This window comes from Ambystoma mexicanum, chromosome 1q, assembly GCF_040938575.1.
Source record: "Ambystoma mexicanum isolate Mex_15411 chromosome 1q, UKY_AmexF1_1, whole genome shotgun sequence".
Lineage (NCBI taxonomy): Eukaryota > Metazoa > Chordata > Amphibia > Caudata > Ambystomatidae > Ambystoma > Ambystoma mexicanum.
In genome coordinates, this window is record NC_090922.1 from 138826022 (window position 1) to 138847669 (window position 21648).

A 21648-nucleotide genomic window follows, 5' to 3' on the forward strand; every position below is an offset into this window, starting at 1 on the left:
AAAAGAAATCAAAGATTGAAAGGGATGAGACAGTCTATCAGAAGGCCTAATAGAAGCAACATTAGGCTTACTCCTATTTGCGAAGAGCGAGCAGCCCAAGGGAGTCAGAAAACGTTTTTCAAACTGATTCAAATTAGTCTCATCAAAGTTCCCTGAGATGCTATCATTCCAGCGACCAAAGAATAGTGCTCTAGGAGAAGCATAGCATGCAGTTGTCAAAGGTAGAGGATGAATATACCAAGCTAGCCCCTTATCCCCGTGTTGCGGTAAATGCAAACAGACCCAACAATTAGATTTGTTAAAGATGGCGTGTGTAGCATTCATGATGAGTAATAGTGTGTTATTATGATATCTCTGTCTGTGCTGGGATCCCTAGGAGATAGAAACAGTAGGTACATTTTCAGTCGGCAACACATTCTCAAGCGGATGCACTTCTTATAGATACCAGAAGCCTAAAACAATGACTACTATAAAACCAATGAACATTATCAAAAAACAGCAGTACGTTTTCGGGGCCCACATTACGAATTGTCCATTTTCACAGCTAGTCACACGCTCATTTATCAGTCCTGTACAAGCAGAAGCGGTTGCAGGCATTGTAGTCTTCAAACGAAAGCACCAGTGTTTTTGGTTGGCGACCTCCTGGCCGAGCGACTTCTTAGTCCTTCCACAAACCATAACAACAGAATACCCTTTTCAAACAATTAATTGGGCCAAAAAACAAGCCCTTGATGACGTTCTTCTTCTCTGAGCGCACAGGCGAACCGTGCCGTAAGTATTTCCTTAGACGCAGATCGTACCTTGTGATCCCTGGTACTGATTGATCTGTGAACAACGTGTCGTCACTTCCCACTGGAAGCGGCAAATGAATGGAAGCAAGGTCAGAGGCACAATTGGGGATCGCCTCTGGAAACAGAATGGTTGGAGAGTGTGGGGATGAAATGGCTGTTTCCCCAGACCTCACAGGATCAGGGAGAATCCCTGACACACTTTCGATGCTTGTTACTGCTTCGGGATTGTTGGTTGCAGTACTGATGAGGGGTTCTGCTTCTTCTGTATCCTGTGGGACTGGGTGTGGGATTTTCTTGGTATGCGTCGCATGTGTCATGCCTGCGCCATGAGCGCAAACATTGGCGATCAATATGGACCTTATTTCTCATTTGCGAGACTTTGGTACTTTTCTATTTTTTCCAACAAACTTCACTTAACACAATGCACTTGGCTATAACCATCTATTCCCGGCTATTCCGATTGGTCATCATCGGAACTACAATCCCCAGAAGCCCTAGGGATCAGCACTGCTCCCACCAGCTCAGGAACAGAGAGGGAGGAGGCAGATTGTTTGCAGGTGTGCTGATCCAGGTGCGACCAATTAGCCTGCCTCTGTGCTGGGTAGGGCGGTATATAAGCTGCTGCCTGGAGGGGCTCAGTCTCTTGCATTGAGAGTCCTTCCAGCACCCTTTTGCTTCGTGCTAAGGATCTTTGTATGCGGTTCCTCCTTCCACCTGATTTGGATTCAGCCTTGCAGCCGATCACGCTCCGCTGCTACCTTCCGCCCTTGCCTTCCAGGCTCCTGCCTTGCAGCCGATCATGCTCCGCTGCTACCTTCCGCCATTGCCTTCCAGGCTCCAGCCTTGCAGCCGATCACGCTCTGCTGCTACCTTCCGCCCTTGCCTTCCAGGCTCCTGCATTGCAGCCGATCACGCTCCGCTGCTACCTTCCGCCATTGCCTTCCAGGCTCCAGCCTTGCAGCCGATCACGTTCCGCTGCTACCTTCCGCTATTGCATTCCTGGCTCCAGCCTTGCAGCCGATCACACTCCGCTGCTACCTTCCGCCCTTGCCTTCCAGGCTCCTGCCTTGCAGCCGATCACGCTCCGCTGCCTTCAACCTACAGTCTTCGTCCACTGGGCTTCCAGTCTAGCAGCCTTATACAGTCCTCTGCAGCCCTCTACAGTCAGCGGCTCTGCTCCTATGGGCTCACTCCTTGCTGCCTGGCCCTTCTGGGCTCCTTGCCATGCAGCCTGCTTCACTCTGCTGCCCTAAGCCCTTTCCCTCTGGGCTTCCTTCCTTACAGCCCAGCTCCTTTTGGGCTTGCTCATTGCTTCCTTGCTTCTTTGAGCTTTCACCCTAGTACCCTATCCTCTGCTATCCACAACAGTTTACCTACATTATTTACTTTCAGTTACTGCAGTTCCCCTGTTTCCTGACTGCTGCTCCCTTGCTTTCTTCCTTGTTTTCAAGCCTCTGTTTCTTTATCCCTATCCAATCCTGTTATACCGCTTTCCTTTCATTTGTCAGGTGTATTGACCCGCATTTGAGTCATTAAGCTGCAACATTTGGTGCTGTGGGCTTAGAAAATCCAAGATGGCCAAAAAGCCCACATGTGCGCCAGAATCCAGGAGAACCACGCAGTTTGTGCGCACACCAAAATGGTCGCCTAACCTTCCACCCACCAGTGCGAGCGTGATGGGCCAGGGGTGCCATGAGTGGAATGTGTGCCAAAGCAAAAACAGCAGTGCCTGTTAGCTTAAAAAGCCCTTTGAAATCACCTTGGTTTCCCTGAATGCAAGCTAAAAATGCCTATGTCAAACATTGCAGGATATTCAAAAATCTCACTGAACACCAGCAGACATTTGGCAGAATGAAGTTTTGTGTGCATACAAAATCTTGAAAGAAAAAGAGCCCAAAACAATGTTCATAACAAAACTGGCTGAGCTGTGGAGGTCAGCAGCTTAAGTTAAACTGAACTGAAAACCACTAAAATCGAAATGTTTAAATTAAATGAGGGACCTACTTTTGAGTGTCACATAGTTTGTAACTGTTGAAATGTCATAGTTTTGAACTTCGAATCAGCACTCTAGCTGCATGTGTAAAAATTGTCAGTTTGATTTGAATGTAGAAAACTGGGAACAAAAAGTGACATTTAGCTGAAACCTGGCTTAATGAAACTGGATTCTGCCTGACAACTACCCCCGACAGGAGAAACCTGCTCAGCCACTCTTCCCAGGCCTAGCTGCATCCTGCTTCCCCACCAAAAGGAGTTGACACCTCTCTGATTAGATTAGGGGAGGGGCACGGCAGGAGGTTGCACAAAGCCGTGTCCTGGACTCAGGCAAATGTTATATTGGGGGGGGGGGCGTAAAGTGGCTTCCTCTTGGGAGACGTGGGAGGAGAAGTGCCTCTGGGAGCCACCTGAGCTGCAGGCGGGGGCAGACAGAAGCTTCCCCCTTGTGCTTTGGAACCTAAACCACACCCATCTGGGCCAGAGCATAATTTTAAAAAAAGATGGATAATTCATAGTACGGACTTGTCAGAATTATATAAGTAATATCATTATTCTTGTGATTTTTCTGTGCACGTTTTAAGAGGTGTTAGGACCCTGTGGTGTATGCTGGGGGATTGCTAGCGGAAAATAGGGTCTTACTCCAAATGTCTGCATGTTAAAAATCTGACACTTCATCAATTAATGTCCATACTCCTTGCGCATATGTGTGTAATTTTTGGTAAATGTCTGATATTGGTAAACCAATCAAAAAGCGCAAAATGTTGTCATTTTTGAATGCAAGCCCCCAGGAAGATCAGAGGCGGACAAGCATGGACCATAAGGAATATATAATGTGTATATGTAATTTCAACAAATTGTGTATCTGGGAAATATATATTTGAATCAAATATAGATTTGTGGGCAAATTCACCAGGGGAGGATCCTCTGACTCATAAACAGACCTCATCATGATGACAATCCATTTCCTTCCCCCAATCATGGGAGAGGGGAGAATTGGGCCAATGACAAGTAGAGAGGGGCAGGCTCAGTTATGCCACGCACACACCCACTTCCAAAACACATAAAAAGAGAATGCGGGGACAGGTAGAGACATTCAATTCCATTTACTGTGGGACGCTCTGCCGGGAGACTCCAGACTTCACATCCATCAATCTTCAGAGACCAGAAATTTACTTCAGAACTTAAAGCAAGGGCCTAAACCCACAAACTGAGAACTCTTCTCAGCAGGCCTCAGCATCCTTAAAATCATTTGCAAACTATTCCACAGCCGGGCGAGCTGTATGAATTCTTTTGCCAGTTCTTTTGCGATTTGCGATTTTGGCTCAATTTCTCCACTTGTCAAAATAGCAGCTCCATTCCTTCCTTGGTTAAAAATCCGTTTGCAACCTGGTAATAACTCATAGAGCATTGCTAAAGTGAGCCTGAACTAATACCAACAAGCATCTCTCACTCACCCTGAATCTCTAGAGGGAATTAAAATCAGTTAGCACATTTTCCCATCCATTGCCATCACATTTAAAAGCATTTTGGGCCTGTGTTTCAAACTTCTGCCTGTTTCCTCTAAGCTTGCTGGGGGGGGAACTGAATTCCGTATTGTATTTGATTGTATTCCCGAAGACTGTGTGTGTTACTTCCATCTCCTTGCATTGCACATAGGGGGGGGGGGTGAATTGCCACTAGGGGAAAAGTGATTACATTGTCTTTTGTTGAAGCCATATCAAGTTATTTTCTGTACTGCATTTCATTCATCATTGCGTTTCCTTGAACCATATAAAGCATTCTTTCCCACCTTATTCTTCTGTTCCTATTCATAAATTACCTCTTGCTGATTACTGCTCATATTCACAAGTGTAATATCCATTATCAATTTATTTATAGAAGTGTGATATATATATATATATATATATATTGTTTATATTTCTCAAATAAACCTTTTAATGTGCAAAACAAACCTACTTCTTGGCTCAGTGGGGTCAGGGGGATTCTAAGAGAGGGGTGTTATATAAGGGTTGTCATCCAGAGTACATGAACTGGACCTAAAATATATCAATAAGGGTTTCCCTCAGCATCCCAGACTAGGCATTGACTTAGCTGTAGTGTTGAAGAGAAGCCGCTTAACAAAGTGGGGGCTCGTAGCCGGAGATTCTGGGTTAGATCTATCACTTGTGCAGATTAATACAGTGTGCTAACTGACAGGAGACATACATCCGGTCGGATCACCACGCGGTGTTACGCTGTAAAGCACTCCTCAAAGGAACGCTCTAAGGAAACGGTCTGTTTTGCAAAAATAAAATACAAACTTCTGTAAGTCAGGAAGGAACTCAAATTCCAGAATGACGACACTGGTAGACATCAAAATAGCCAGAGAGCACTTCTTACATAAGCTATTTGTGAGAGGTGAGTGGACTCATCAGGACCAAACGGTCTGGTTGCAGGCCATCGCACAACAGGTCACTGAAACAGGGTCAGAAATTTGGAGCGATCATGGTCCCCTACATGTGGCCCTGAGTGAACTCTATATGGCCCCTAAAGCCAAAGATGAACATAATAAGATTGCCAGGATAGCTGCATATTTGTACCTATATATGGGAGCCATGCAGGACAAATGTGCTGAAGGCCAAGATCTGGCAAATAGGCAACAGATGGCGTTAGAGAAGGCCCAATCTGATCTGGATTCTTCTGAGCAGAGGCTGCTCAGGAGCCAGGAGTCAGAAAAGGACAGCAGACAGTACATTATTAAAATAAAGGAGGATATGGATGTGCTGCAACAGGAAAAGGCTAACCAGGATACCAGATTTCTGGCCTTGCAGAAGGAGTACCAAGAAGGTTTGGACTCCCTACTGCAGAGCCAGAAAAAGCTGGAGCAACAGGTAGACTTCAATAGGGCATGTGCTGAGCAGGTAGTCACGCTGCAAAGCCACCTAGATAGGGAGAAGGCAGAGAGCAATAAACTGATTTTGAAAGACCTGGATACCCAGGCAGAGTTTGGCCAGGAGCGCCAGAAAGCTGTTGCCTTCCAAAGGCAAAGGGACGACTTGGCGGCACAGATGCAGGCTCTTAGTCAGGAAAGGGATACCTTAGGCCAGGAAGTCTGCCACTTAAAAAGGAAAATGGAAGAAAATCACCTGGCCCTCCAGGGACTGGGTGACCTCCAAAAAGAACACAGAACTTGTTAGAGCAAACCAGGAGGGTGGAGGATGCTCTGGCAAGAAAGGAGCAGGCCAATAGGGACATAGCTCAGGAGGTAACCCTCCTGCAGCAAAGACTGGCCCAGTACTACAGGACCAATCAGGAGGCACAGAGAGAGAATGAGGCTCTCTGCCAGCACAATGATAGGCTCCAGCAACAGGTAGCCATGCAGGAGAGACTGATAGAGTCTAGTAAGGCCTTAACTGAGGAACTGAAAGCGCAGGCTCTTGCATTGCAACAGGGAGCAGGGGCGGATAGGGATGAGGTTCGCTGGGAAAGAGAAACTCCTGAGCATAACCTCAGGAGCCCTAGTACCAGAGGCCTTCATCTCTCCCATTCCCTGGACTCTGCAACCCCCATGTCCCCTCGCGCACATGAGCCCAGGGCCATGGGGATGGCAGATTACTATCCAGCTAGAAGTATGGGGCTCATAGGCCAGTACCTCCCAGGAATGGATGGGCGGGCATCCGGGTATGGGCACCCAAGCACAGTGCAATTTAGTGGGGAACCCCAGGAGAGTAGGCCCATTAAGGGCATCCTGAAAACCTCTGCCCAGTTTGGTCAGTGGGGGGGGGGGACCCATCAAATCCTGGCAGCAAGGAGGGATCTGAAGACTCCTCTGAGCATTACAGGACACAGGAGACCAGGTCCCCACATTCTGCCAGCCATTCCCAGGCTCGCAGAATCCGGGAAAACCTGGAAGATCAGACAGGCACCTCTGGGAGCAGTGCTTCTGAGTCAGAGGATGAATGGACCAGGGTTACCCGAACCAAAAAGGCCAATAAGGCAAAAAGGGCCTTGCTTAAGGACCCATTGAAACAAATAAAGGCAATAAGGAGTGTCATCACTCCTTATCATAAGAACGCCAAGTATTCTGTTTGGGAACACTTGGAGCTCTATGAAAAAATGATGGAGACTTTCCATTTGAAGGACAGCAGTAGCTGCATCCAGTATGTCAAATGGACCTTCTCACCAGAATACTCCAGTTTCTTTGCAGGGCTGGAGGACCAAAACCATTAAAGATGGTCCGCATATAGGGCGGCCATCTTGAAACATTTTTCTGTGCACAGAAATCCTCAAGAGGCTCGCAAGGCAGCCTACAATTTACAATGTAGGGAGGATCAGGCCCCACAAGAGTTTGTGCAAGAATTAAAGCGTGCTTTTGCGCAGACCACCAGAAGGGTGCGCACGGATAGCAGAGAATTTATCGATACGTTTTTCCATGCCTTACCCAAATACATAATGACCCAGCTCGTGAGAGATTTTCATGAGAAAAGATCTTTAGACTGGGTCATTGAACAGGCTACCCGGATCTATGAGGTGCAGAAGCCCAGCGAAAATAAAAATAATGCGCAGAAAAACCCTAAAACCAACAGCACCCCTGATGCTGCCAAGGTGGCAGCGGGTAAAGGTCACCCCCGATTTGGAGATGGGGGGGCCTAAAAACCTGCCTGCACCAAATAATTCACAGCCCAGAAGGCCCTCGGGCCAGTCACAGACAGGGAGTCGAGGAGGTAGTCCCACAAATGGGGTCCCTCGCTCCCCTGATTATGTAAATCCCCGCTACAAGGGAAACCGACCCATCCTGTGTTGTGTTTGGACTCCTCCAGCCCAAGGGGGGGATCCAGCCAAGCACCTGGCCCAGGGAACTTCCCTCCTAACGTCCCCCAGGAGGGCAGAAATTCACCAAATCCTGGGCAGAACTTTTATCCCAGGTATCCACCCAATTTCCAACCCCAAAACCATCCATCCTTCTTTCCCCAATTCCCTGAGCCCAGACAACCTAATCCGGGAGAGGGGAGGCCAAGGGTGGAGGGGTACCCAAATCTTCCCAATCCGGGGTATTACCAGAGAAGGGATAGCTACCCTTCCCGGGATCAGCCCTGGGGAGAAAATAGAGCCCCGTATCAGCCTGAGCGGGTTTCCTAGTTAGAGCGCCAGGTCCAAAATATAGCAGGGGATCTGGGTCACATACTGAGGGCTCAACAGAACTCTCAGATGAGCATGCCACCGCAGAATGCCCCAAACTCTGGACCTGGTGCTCCAGAACAATGACGGGGGCAGCACCCCGATAACCCACCGGTTCCCAGGGAGGAGGCACAAGGTGAAGGGGGGTGTAAAGCCTTGGAGGAAGCTCCCTTCCCAACTTGGAAACAGCCCCTGGAAAACCAGGAACCGGAAACAAAATCTCCTGCCCCTGAAAGTCTGCCTCCAAAGGAGCAGAGGGGGGGTAGGAGAAACAAAGGACCCAAACAGACCCACTTTGTGGAGGAGGTACAGATCTTCCAATTTGAGGGAGAGGGATCCTCACAGGATCCTGGGAAAAGGATCTTCTCCTTTAGAGATGGGGGAACTCCTCCCAAAGAAAAATGGGTCCCAAAGGATGCCAATTCAGACTGGGAGATGTGGAGACTGAGCTACCGCCGCCCATCATCTCATCCCTGAACCGACAATACCAAAATCCCCTGGTTCAAACCCATCCTGATGACTGCCTCCGAAAAGGGGGTGGGGGGTGGCCCAGAACTGGAACCAGGGGAACCCACAATGGCTCTGATCTCCAGTTGCCAACTTTTTCTTTCAGATTCTGCCCAAATCTCTTCGCTAGCAATGTCCAAAACCAGAAAGTTAGCCCACCAGTTCTCCAAAAATGTGCATTATCTGTGCCCCCTTGAGGAGAAGGAGGGAAGATACTATGCCCCGGTACAAGTACAGGGGCAGGGTACAATTTTGGCACTGGTGGGCACTGGATCCCAAGCTACCCTTCTGTCCAAAAGTGCCTTTGATGAACTGAATGCAGGAAGGAGGGAGAATTACCGTATTCCTCTCACCTCTCTTCCTGGACAACTGCAGAACTTTGACGGGAAGGAAATTCCTGTCGAGGGGACTGCAGATTTGGACATCAAAATTGGGCGACACAAGGTGAAACACCCGGTCATAGTAGTGACTCTAGAGGGCACCCCTTGTTTACTAGGGAATTACCTCCTCAGAAGGTTGTCACCCCTAATAGATTCTGTAGACAAGGTCCTCTGGACCCAGACTAGCCGACCAATAAAATTAAAACAGAGTGTCAACCATGTTAGTTTAAATGGCACCTGCCACATGGTTGAACAAAAATCTGACCAAGTAGAATTTCACTTCCAGAACAACCAAATTCCAGACGTGACAGTAATAGCAGTAGGACAACAGACTGGTGGTGGGGGTTCCTCTCTATTTCTGAAAATCAACCTTCCTTCCAGTTTAAGGTGGTATTCCACACTGGAAGGAAACACTCTGAAATTCTTTACCAATCCACAATCAGACACTCCCACTCCTATAGTCCAGAAAGAGGTGAAATCAGCTCAGAGCCTGGCTGATATTCAGCAAATTGGAGAGCAGTTGTTCATCCCTGTTCAGTTAAATGATGGGAAGGGCTCTGTTCTCGCCCGAGTGTGTGTGAACAACGGTAAGAGCTTCATCAGCGAAGACATGTTCCGCCAACTCCCAAAGGATCCAGCCATTCCCACATTCAAACTGATAGACAAATGGGAAATGGACCTGGAAGCACCCAATTCGAAACATCTCCTGCCAAGCAGGTGTATGCTCAAAATCTCCATTGGCAACAAGAGCATAGTCCATAATTGTTGGGTCGTGCGAGATGTCACTGCCGCCTTTTACTTAGGCAGTGACATTCTCAATTGCTTTGCCATTAGTTTGGACCTAATAAACTTCAAAGCTTGGTCCCGATTAGCGGATAATCCCATGGGCTTTGATGATCCCGAAAAAGCATTTAGGTCAGCTCAATTGCTACCTTATGCAGTTGAAATTCAGATCAAAGAGGAAGTCACCATCCCAGAAAGGACCCGACAATTCTCCCTGGAAGTGAAAGTTAAAAGAGGACAAAAATTGAAAAACCCTGATGCTTATATACATCTAAATGCTTCTCTCCAACAGCAAGGGTTGGGGGTAAACCCAACTCCATTAGTCAACATAGAACATGACACCATTCCAATAGAGGTGGATAACAGCGACTTAAAGAGTATTACTGTAGCCGCAGGCACCATTATCGGAATGGCAGTTGATGACCGACATTTTTCCATTGATTTAGGGAATTAACTGTTAGGACCAATCCCCAAGGACTGTTTTGACAGTGACAGTGATAACAACACAACACCAGACAGGATTTTCACCCGGCATGGGGGGAACTTCCTGGTGTACACTTCTTGCCCTTATGGTAAGGAAGATGTGACTTGTGACTTCAGGAGGGATGAGGTGATTTTCCAGGTCCATGAGGGCTGCCTTTCCCACCTGAAGCCTCCAGTCCAAATCAGCACTCTGACCAGGGACTTTTCCACCCAGCTGGAGGAGGCCGCTGAGATAGCCAAACCAGAAGTCTTTCCAGGCTTCAGGCAGATGGTGGAAGAGAGAGTCAACCTAGCTGATGCCTGTGTGACTCTGGAACAGAAGCAAAAGTTGAAACATGTTTTCTTGGATTTCCAAGATCTCTTTGCGGTAGACTCATATGACTGTGGTCGCACCGACATCCACACCACAACAATTCCCACGGACCCTGGAATGACCCCAGTGTTTGTGAAGCAATATCGTTTGCCTCTCGCATCCACGGAGTCCCTTACGGAAATAATTAAGAACCTTGAGTCCTGGGGAATAATCCGTCCAGTACACAGCATCTTCAATAATCCGGTGCTGGGAATATTGAAGCCAAACGGCCAGTGGAGACTCTGTGCCGACCTTAGGGAGCTCAACAAACTGGTCCATACTTCCCAATGGCCCCTGCCCTACATTGACCAAGGGCTGGCCCAGATTCAGGGGTCACAGGTATTCACAGCAATAGACCTGACCAATGGATACTGGACCGTGCCTGTCAGTAGGGAGGACCAATACAAACTGGCTTTTACCTTTGGGGGCCAGCAGTACACATGGACCCGGACTCCCTTCGGATACCTCAACTCCAGCAATGAATTCAACATTTTCCTACATAAGGCCATGCCCGACCTGGGTGCGAGGGGTAACCTGGCTTATGTAGATGATGTCCTTATCAAAAGTTCATCTGTGGAGGAACACATAGCGGAGATCCGTTATGTTCTGACGCAGTTGAGGGCCGCCGGAGCAAAACTTTCCTTTCAGAAAGCACAGTGGTGTAGAACCCGTGTTAATTTCTTGGGGCATGAGACTACTCCTCAGGGTCTCTGTCCCCAAGAAAAGAAACTGGAAGCACTCCAGAAACTGAAAGACCCCACCACTCTGCGGGAACTAAGGATCCTCCTTGGAATGACTAATTACAGCAGAAAGTTCATTGAGGGCTACGCAGAGATCACCAGACCCCTGATTCATCTCTTGAAGGGGGGGTCATGTGGGAATGGGGTCCAGAACAATCCGAGGAAGTAAGACAACTCAAAAGAAGCCTCCCACAAGCGCCTTGCCTAGCTTACCCTGTCAGAAACAAGGAGTTCTTCCTGGAGACAGGGTTCTCTAATACGTGCTTGATGGCAGTATTATACCAAAAGCATGACAAGGTCAATAAAGTAATCTCCTATGCAAGCAAAACTTTATCCTCTGTGGAGGAAAAAATCAACAATTGTGAAAAGGCACTCCTGGCAACGGTGTGGGCATTGAAGAATTACAGCCCGTTTATCCAGGGGGAACACATCATAGTGGAGACTCCACACCAGCCTCTGCAATATCTCCAGAGTGACAGAATCCGGGCCGGAAATGTGAGTAATTCCCGAATTACTTCCTGGATTCTGTCAATGCAAGGCTTTCCTGTGGAGGTCAGATATGGCCAAAACAAGAAGAGTCCCCTCGCGCAAGGTCTGGCTGACTTGCATGATTGTGCCAGAGAAAACTGTCTCGAGGACGAAAGTCTAAAAATCAAGGACAACATGGAGGCATACCTTAATTCCCCACACAAAATCTTTGAAGAAGACAAGTGTGAGGGAATGCCCACTGTCTATGTGGATGGATGCTCGTACCATGTTGACAACAACGGAGAGAAAGAACTGGTGGCCGGCGTAGGGAATGCATGGGTGAATGAGTCCCCAGAACCCTCCGCTGGATACAAAATTGGTCCCCGAAGTAGTCAGGTGGCAGAATTGATGGCTGTGCATCAGGCCATCCTCACTGCTGTCCAACATCAGCTCCACGAACTGGTCATAATCACAGATTCGGATTATGTACGGAACGGGTTCGAGGAGCACCTGGTCAATTGGAAAACCAGAGGCATGTTATGTGCTAATAACAAACCCCTGAAACATGGGAAGTTATTCCAAAATATTGATGATCTGGTCACATCGAATGGGATGACCATCTACTGGAAAAAGATCAAGGGTCATTCCAAAGTAGAGGGACCAGACAAAACTGGAAATGACTTAGCTGATCAGCTGGCCAAAACCGGGGCCATCCAAGGGGATCTAATAGAAATAGAGTCCCTGTTGGGGGAAATCCAGGTCACTGCCATCACTAGGTCCCAGACCAATGCACACAATGATCTTTCAACTGCACAATGGAGTAAGGAGACCCCTGATGCTGATTTAATTACAGCTCAGAAGGGGGATCCAATTATTGGTAAGTTTTACCAACACCTTGAGGACCCTGAGAACTTTCCCCTGAAGGATACCGATTACATTGGGAAAGAGGACCTAAGAGTGTTGATGAAATGTCCAAAAAGGTTCCGAATCCAAGACGGTTTGTTGGTAAGGAAATCCCAAGCTGGCCATGATCAGTGGGTGGTCCCTACCTCATTCTGAAGCCTGATGTTAAGTCACGCCCATGATGCGGCCACCGCCGGTCATAGGGGGTTTCACACAACACTGGAAATCTTAAGAGAGGTTGCATACTGGCCACACATGGGGCAGGACCTCGACCAATACTTGAAGGGGTGTCTTGTGTGTGCACAATTCCAGCCATCATCCCTCACACACCGTGCGCCTCTCCAAAAGAGGGGGATGACACTGCCATGGTCAGATTTGCAAATCGACTTTGTAGGCCCTGTAATTCACTCATCTAGAGGAAACAAGTACATGTTGACGGTTACATGCTTGTTTACAAAGTGGGTGGAATGTCTCCCAGCCCCAAACTGCAAGGCAGAAACAGCAGCTGCCCTGATGATTAACCACATCTTTTCCCGTTTTGGTCTACCTCAAAGGATTGAGTCAGACAGAGGTAGCCACTTCACCAGTGAAGTAATGACAAAGATGTGGGAGATACTGGGGGTCAAAAGGAAGCTACACATTGCTTACAGGCCAGCTTCTTCTGTAGCAGTGGAGAGATACAACCGAACCATTGTGAGCATCTTAAAAAAGTTTGTGGCAGATTCTGGGCCAAGTTGGGATATCCGATTACCTCTGGTCCTAATGGCCATCAGATCTACCCCTTCATCTGCAACTAAAATGTCACCATAAGAGTTGATGACCGGACGCAAGATGGTGCTTCCCCAGCATCTGCTCTACAGGATCCAAGAGCAGACACTGATAAATGCCTCCACAACACATGAGTATGTGGAGAAATTAAGGAAACACCTTCAGCATGCTTTTGCCTATGCTCAGCGGAATCTAGAAAGATAAGCTGATAGCATGAAAACCCGCTACGACCTGAAGACCACCAGGAAGGAATATACTGTGGGGGACCGGGTCTATCTATACAATTTCCAAAGAAACCAGGCCAAACAGAGAAAATGTTTCCCTACATGGAAGGGACTGTTTGAAATTATAGACAAGATCTCCCCTGTAGCGTACAAGATCCACATCCCCAAAGGCAGTTTGGCAGAGGGGGAAGATAAGTGGGTCCATATAAATCAGTTAAAGTGTTGCCATCCCAGGAACACTCTGCAACAACTGGAGGAGTCCTCTGCAATACCAGAGGGGACCGCCCCAGAGTAATTCAATTCCAACCCTAAAATATGCCACATATAGTCTCTAAAATATTATGATTTGGAAAAAAAAGTCTTATGATTGTATCTTGCTTTTTGTTAAAATAAGAACGCAAATGTTTTGACTATAAAATGTATATGCCACCCCACTATATCAATGGTGGGGAAGAAATGTCTACGAATAGGTATTGCCGCTTTCCTTTGTCGTCCCAGGAGAAAGAAAACCTGGAGACTGGCCAAGGAGGACGATCCGGAGACCGGGGGCAAAGATCCGAGGGGCCCAGGGTACCGCCCAATATTCCCATCAGGACCGGCGAGGAGAACCGATCGATCCAACCGGATGGAGGAAAAGATGCGGAACTGTGCCATTTGCGGAATTGGAAGAAGATGATGCGGACATACCAGTGCGTGGGTCAAAACATTCTTCGCACCCGACTCCCCCTCGACTCAAATTCAAAGTGCAGTCAGGTGGGGGGACTTTGTCAGGTGTGTTGACCCACGTTTGAGTCATTAAGCTGCAACATTTGGTGCTGTGGGCTTAGAAAATCCAAGATGGCCAAAAAGCCCACATGTGCGCCAGAATCCAGGAGAACCGCGCAGTTTGTGCGCACACCAAAATGGTTGCCTAACCTTCACCCACCAGTGTGAGCGTGATGGGCCAGGGGTGCCATGAGTGGAATGTGTGCCAAAGGAAAAACAGCAGTGCCTGTTAGCTTAACAAGCCCTTTGAAATCACCTTGGTTTCTCTGAATGCAAGCTAAAATGCCTATGTCAAACACTGCAGGATATTCAAAAATCTCACTGAACACCAGCAGACATTTGGCAGAATGGAGTTTTGTGTGCATACAAAATCTGGAAAGAAAAAGAGCCCAAAACAATGTTCATAACAAAACTGGCTGAGCTGTGGAGGTCAGCAGCTTAAGTTAAACTGAACTGAAAACCACTAAAATCGAAATGTTTAAATTAAATGAGGGACCTACCTTTGAGTGTCACATAGTTTGTAACTGTTGAAATGTCATAGTTTTGAACTTAGAATCAGCACTCTAGCTGCATGTGTAAAAATTGTCAGTTTGATTTGAATGTAGAAAACTGGGAACAAAAAGTGACATTTAGCTGAAACCTGGCTTAATGAAACTGGATTCTGCCTGACAACTACCCCCGACAGGAGAAACCTGCTCAGCCACTCTTCCCAGGCCTAGCTGCATCCTGCTTCCCCACCAAAAGGAGTTGACACCTCTCTGATTAGATTAGGGGAGGGGCACGGCAGGAGGTTGCACAAAGCCTTGTCCTGGACTCAGGCAAATGTTATATTGGGGGGGCCGTAAAGTGGCTTCCTCTTGGGAGAAGTGGGAGGAGAAGTGCCTCTGGGAGCCACCCGAGCTGGAGGCGGGGGCAGACAGAAGCTTCCCCCATGTGCTTTGGAACCTAAACCAAACTCATCTGGGCCAGAGCGTAATTTTAAAAAAAGATGGATAATTCATAGTACGGACTTTTCAGAATTATATAAGTAATATCATTATTCTTGTGATTTTTTCTGTGCACGTTTTAAGAGGTGTTTGTGGTGTATGCTGGGGGGTTGCTAGCGGAAAATAGGGTCTTAATCCAAATGTCTACATGTTAAAAATCTGACACTTCATCAATTAATGTCCATACTCCTTGCGCATATGTGTGTAATTGTTGGTAAATGTCCGATATTGGTAAACCAGTCAAAAAGCGCAAAATATTGTCGGTTTTGAATGCAAGCCCCCAGGAAGATCTGAGGTGGACAAGCATGGACCATAAGGAATATATAATGTGTACATGTAATTTCAACAAATTGTGTATCTGGGAAATATATATTTGAATCAAATATAGATTTGTGGGCAAATTGACCAGGGGAGGATCCTCTGACCCATAAACAGACCTCATCATGATGACAATCCATTTCCTTCCCCCAATCATGGGAGAGGGGAGAATTGGGCCAATGACAAGTAGAGAGGGGCAGGCTCAGTTATGCCACGCACACACCCACTTCCAAAACACATAAAAAGTGTCATGATCTCTGCTTCCAAAAGATCAGGACTTGCCCGACTCCCGTGGAAGCAGACCCATAACCCCGGTTCCGAGTGCCAGCCAGTCCCAATTGGGACCTTTTGGACCCTGTCCTGGCGCCAGTGGCACCAGGCTCATAAAGATGCCCAGTCCCAGCGCTGGAAGCGCCGGGCTCATAATGCTTGGGTGGACTTACCTGCAGCAGACCATGCAGCTTACTTACCTGCCAGTTGAACCCCTGATCCTCTTCTGTTTGGGACTACTTTTCCTGTTGGGTGGGGCAGGAGCCACTCCCTAGGTTCAGAACACTGGAACTCTTCTGGAAAGCAGGAACTCTTTTCTTACCTAGGCGTGGCTGTGGAAGGAGACACCTAAGCACTACAGGAGGCTATTTAAACCACACCCGATGGATGAATCTTGCTTTGCGTTATTCTGCATTCTCTGCAGCAGAACTCTCATCGTGTCTTCTGCTTCTGATCCTGGGCTTAAGGGAACAAAGGCTTACCATCCTGGAATCCAGTCTTCAGCAGCACCTGTAAAGACAGTCTTCAGCAGCACCTGTAAAGACAAAGAAAGAACAGGTTAGCACTACGGTCTTCAGTGGCAGCGCATCTCTTACCTGGTCCATCGGCTGTCACCAACGCCTCGCGCTGCATTCCGGCATCTGAAAGACAAAGGCTTACCTACTCTTCGCATGCTCCGGAGGTCTTCGCACTGCATTCCGGCATCTGAAAGACAAAAGCTTACCAGCTCTTCGCACGCTCCGGAGGCCTTCGGCGCTGCATCCCGCATCTGAAAGACAAAAGAAGGTGCGTTTAAAGACATTGGGCAACTTTATTACTCACGTGCCATTACTCCTTCCCACGCCGAATCCAGTGGGTATTCCAGCACCCTTCAGCTTCTCTAAAGCTCCGAACTTGTACCTGCAAGATAAAAGGGACAGTTAGTGCGCATCGTGAAGCAGGCTACAAGCGCTTACTTACGTGCTTCCAGGCGCTTCTATTCCTCACGCGGGTTCGATCCTCAACTCTCATCAGCCCGCCATCCGCCATCGCCGGAACCCTGCAAAACAAGAGATATCATTACAAAAGACTTTTAAGACATTTGAAGTGCCCAGAACTTACCGTTCGTGCAGTTAACGACGGACAGCAGTCCTCTGAGGTCAAGAGGCCTGCACCCTTATCCAGTGAAGAAACTGGTTACGGCACCCTGCCCCGAGGCAGATGGAGAGCTCGGCGTTCACTTACCTAAGGTGAGGGTGTTAACCTTTGGGGTTCTACAGGAGAAGAGAAAGGGAAGAGGAGAGAGGCACCCAATAACCCCAGTTCATTAATCCCATATTTTCTGCAGACATCTTACTCTTCGAGTCAGACATACAGTGCACAGAGGTCCAGCCCAAAGAGCCAACCGTGTGTTACACATCACCTTTGAAGATACGGCATTCACCCAGTCAAGACCGGCGCCTCTGCGGGAATCCGGTGAGCGCTACAGAACGCAAAGCCTATCGCAAAACTCCCACCCAGGCGCTATGGAAACCTCGGATACCGACCAGCTAGCCCAGTTACTTGGGGAACTAAGAGCAGAAGTGCATGCAGCCCGTCTGGAAACTAATGCTCTAAGAAGGGAACTCATTATTTCCAAGGAGCGAACAGACGATCTCGCTAGACAATTGCTACAGTCACAAGCTGGACAAACTCCGTTACCCGCATCAGGGGCAAATCTTCCTTCAACATCCTCTACCAACCCAGTGCGGATCAACCTACCTGGGAATGTACCTCTGGCTCCGCCCGAACGATTTTCTGGTGTCCCAAAGAGGTTTGCAGTATTTATTAATCAGTGCCGGTTGCACTTCTTATGCCGGCCAGCAGCCTTTCCAACTGATCAAGCTAAGGTAGCTTTCGTGCTTTCGTACCTTAGTGGCAATGCGGCAGACTGGTCGATCCCTCTAGTTAATCAAGATGATCCGGTTCTCCATGATTTTCAAGCTTTTCAGCTCAGTATGGAAAAACTGTTTGCAAGACATTCACAGGGGCAGGCCTTGGACAATGAGCTCCTTTCATTGCGACAGGGTAATCAAGACCTTTTGGCTTATATTGCGTCTTTCAACAGACTGATAGTGGAAACTCGATGGCCTGAGGACAAAAGGAATACGCTGTTTTATAGAGGTCTACGTGGAGAGCTCAAAGATGTGTTAGCCCAAGTAGTGAATCCCCCGCAAGACTGTTCGGACTATATTGACTTAGTCGTTCAAATTGACCACAGACTGCAGAACAGGAAGGCCGATCGTTCCAAGTTTGATGCTCGAGTATTTTCCAAACCACCAACTCCTACCAAAGGAGTAGACTCCGGGGAACCCATGCAAATAGGGGGCCTGAAAGGACCACTAACACAAAAGGAGCGGGAAAGGAGAAAACAGCTGCAATTATGCCTCTATTGCAGAAACTCGGGGCACTTTCTTCGAGACTGTCCGGTGAAACCAGCCAAGAAGGCAGTAGGAGCTGCAGTTACCAGGGTCACAAACTCTGAGCAGGGAAACGACCTCGCCCGACAAGAATAGAGGTCCTCTTGCCGAGCGTTAAAACCAGTTCCGTGACCTCGCATTTCGTGATACCTATGGTCCTCATTAGCCCTGAACATCCGGATCGATTACATGCGATTGAAGCTTACGTCGACAGCGGTGCCATCGGCAATTATGTTTTTCACGAAATGGTTTTGAGGATGAATCTGACTCTTTGTCCAAAGGCTATAAAGGACGTCATTACTACGGTGGATGGTACGGAGATAGCCTCCGGACCAGTAACGCATACCACCCAAGAAGTGACGCTAGTAAGTCAAGATGGACACCATGAGAAGATCGTGTTCGATGTGATCAAGGCCCCTCAGTTCCAGATTATTCTAGGAATTCCTTGGTTAGAGAAGCACAATCCTCAGATCGATTGGCGAGCAAGAACGGTTCAGTTTCCAGAATGTGTCTCTACTTGTCACCCTCGACCTGGTGTTGCACTGGCAGCAATTTCCTCGGAAGCTCCCCAGTTACCTCCTGAATACCTAGAATTCCAAGATGTTTTCTGGAAGGATCAGGCTAACTCTCTACCTCCTCATAGGTCTTATGACTGCCAGATAGACCTGATACCTGGATCTACTCCTCCTTGTAGTAGAATTTATGCCCTCACCGAGCCTGAGAATCTTCACCTCCGACAATACCTGGATCAATACCTAGCGAATGGGTTTATTCGTCCTTCCAAGCCCCCTGCTTCCTCAGCTTTGTTCTTCGTTCCAAAAAAAGAAGGGGACCTTAGAACTTGTATAGATTATCGCGCCCTGAACCAGATCACCGTTAAGAATAGATATCCGTTACCTTTGATCCCTGAACTCCTGGACCAAGTCAGAAAAGCATGCATATATACAAAGCTGGATCTTAGAGGAGCCTACCACTTGGTACGAGTAAAAGAGGGCGATGAATGGAAGACGGCCTTCCGCACCAAGTATGGGCTATTTGAATATCAGGTCATGCCCTTCGGACTTTGCAATGCCCCGGCCGCCTTTCAATATTTTATGAACGATGTCCTCAGAGAGCTCATAGATGTGTGTGTTGTTGTTTACATTGACGACATCCTCGTTTATTCTTCATCGGAAACTGAACATCGGAAACACGTGAAAATGGTCCTCGAGAGATTGCGTCAACACAAACTTTTCGCTAAGTTGGAAAAATGTGTTTTCAACGTGACTGAAGTTGAATAACTTGGATTCATATTATCACCTAGCGGAGTGCGTATGGATTCAAAGAAGGTCGATGCAATTCTCAAATGGCCATCGCCATCCTCCGTAAAAGGTGTTCAAAGCATGTTAGGCTTCGCTAACTTTTACCGCAGGTTTATCCCCGAATTCTCTCGAATAGTCCAGCCCATCACCGCCTTGTTAAAGAAAAACAAACGTTTTGAATGGTCTACCGAGGCGGAACAAGCTTTCCAGAATTTGAAGACTAGATTTATCTCTGCACCGATCTTAAAACATCCTCGCCCAGAACTCCCCTACATCGTTGAAACTGATGCTTCGAGCCTTGCCATGGGGGCAGTTCTATCACAAAAGGATCCAGTAACCAATCAGTTGCATCCCGTGGCATTTTGGTCCCGCAAATTCTCGCCTCCTGAAATCAATTACACTATTACTGATAAGGAACTTCTAGCTATCAAGTCCGCCTTTAAGGCTTAGCGGCATTATCTTCTGGGGGCCCGACACACCGTTACTGTGATTACAGATCACCGAAACCTGCAATATTTGAAAACCGCAAAAGCTCAATCCTCTAGGCAACTCCGTTGGGCACTATTCTTTGTCGAGTTTGACTTCATAATTACCTATCGACCTGGTACAAAAAACGGTAAAGCTGATGCCCTTTCTCGGATGGGAGTGGAAGAACATTTGATCGATCCTAAACCTGTACCTATCATTCCCGAACAAAGAATTCGAGGTGTAATCGCCACACAATCCATAGAGGAAGTTAAGGATAAAGCCAGGCTACTGGTAACTCCAGCAGACATACAGAATTGGCATCTGCAGGGAAAGGACTTTACGGTGAAGGACAACCTATTATATTTCCAAGAACGGTTATACCTGCCCAGCACAGATTTACAGAAAAAGGTAATCTCTTGTTATCACGATTCTTTAATGGAAGGACATCCCGGTATGACCAAGACCTCGGAAAAGATCAAGCGCTACTTCTGGTGGCCGTCTTGGAAAAAAGATATCAGAGACTTTATAATGTCCTGTGGAGTATGCGCCCAAAACAAGAGTCAAAAGGAAAAACCAGCCGGCCTCTTACGCCCTATTGACATCCCGCCTCGCCCTTGGCATACGCTTTCTATGGACTTCATCACCGATCTACCTCCATGCTCCGGATACAATACGATCCTAGTAATCGTGGACCTATTCTCCAAGAAGGCGCATTTCATTCCACTCAAAGGCTTACCAACAGCAGCCACTCTGGCCCGAGAATTTCTCGAAAACATCGTCCGACTGCACGGTTTTCCTTCAGTTCTAATTTCGGATCGAGGTAGTCAATTTATTTCCCATTTTTGGCGAAGTTGCTGTCGGTCGGCTCAAATTGATGTGAGACTTTCGACCAGCCACCACCCTCAAACCGACAGACAAACCGAGAGGACCAATCAAACTCTGGAACAGTATTTGCGCTGCATGCTACAACACACTGAAAAAACTTGGAAAGATATCCTTTGGATAGCCGAATATGCCTACAATAACTTTGTCCACTCGGGAACTGGGAAGACCCCGTTTTTTCTTTTATACGGTAGTCACCCTCGAACCTCGGAGTTGGATCCACTCCAAGATCTTGGAACACCAGCAGTAGACCACCTGCATTCTACAATCACCCAAGCCTTTAAGGAAGCCGTTTCTCACCTTCAAAGGGCTAAAGAACAATACAAGAAAGGAGCAGACCAACATCGGAAGGAAGCCCCCCAATATCAAGTAGGAGATCAAGTCTGGTTATCCACCAAATATCTACCTCTAAAAGGACCACGCACATTCAACCCAAGATACCTTGGTCCCTATTCCATCACTACCATAGTAAATCCAGTAGCGGTCAAGTTGGACTTGCCCCCTCACATGAAGATACATCCGGTCTTCCACGTCTCTCTATTAAAACCCGTGCAACCTCAAACCCGAATAACTACATCTCCAAAACCTATTCTAGTTGATGGAGAACTCGAGTTTGAAGTCAAAAGCATCCTGGATTCGAAGATCTCCAAATCTAAACTATTTTACCTG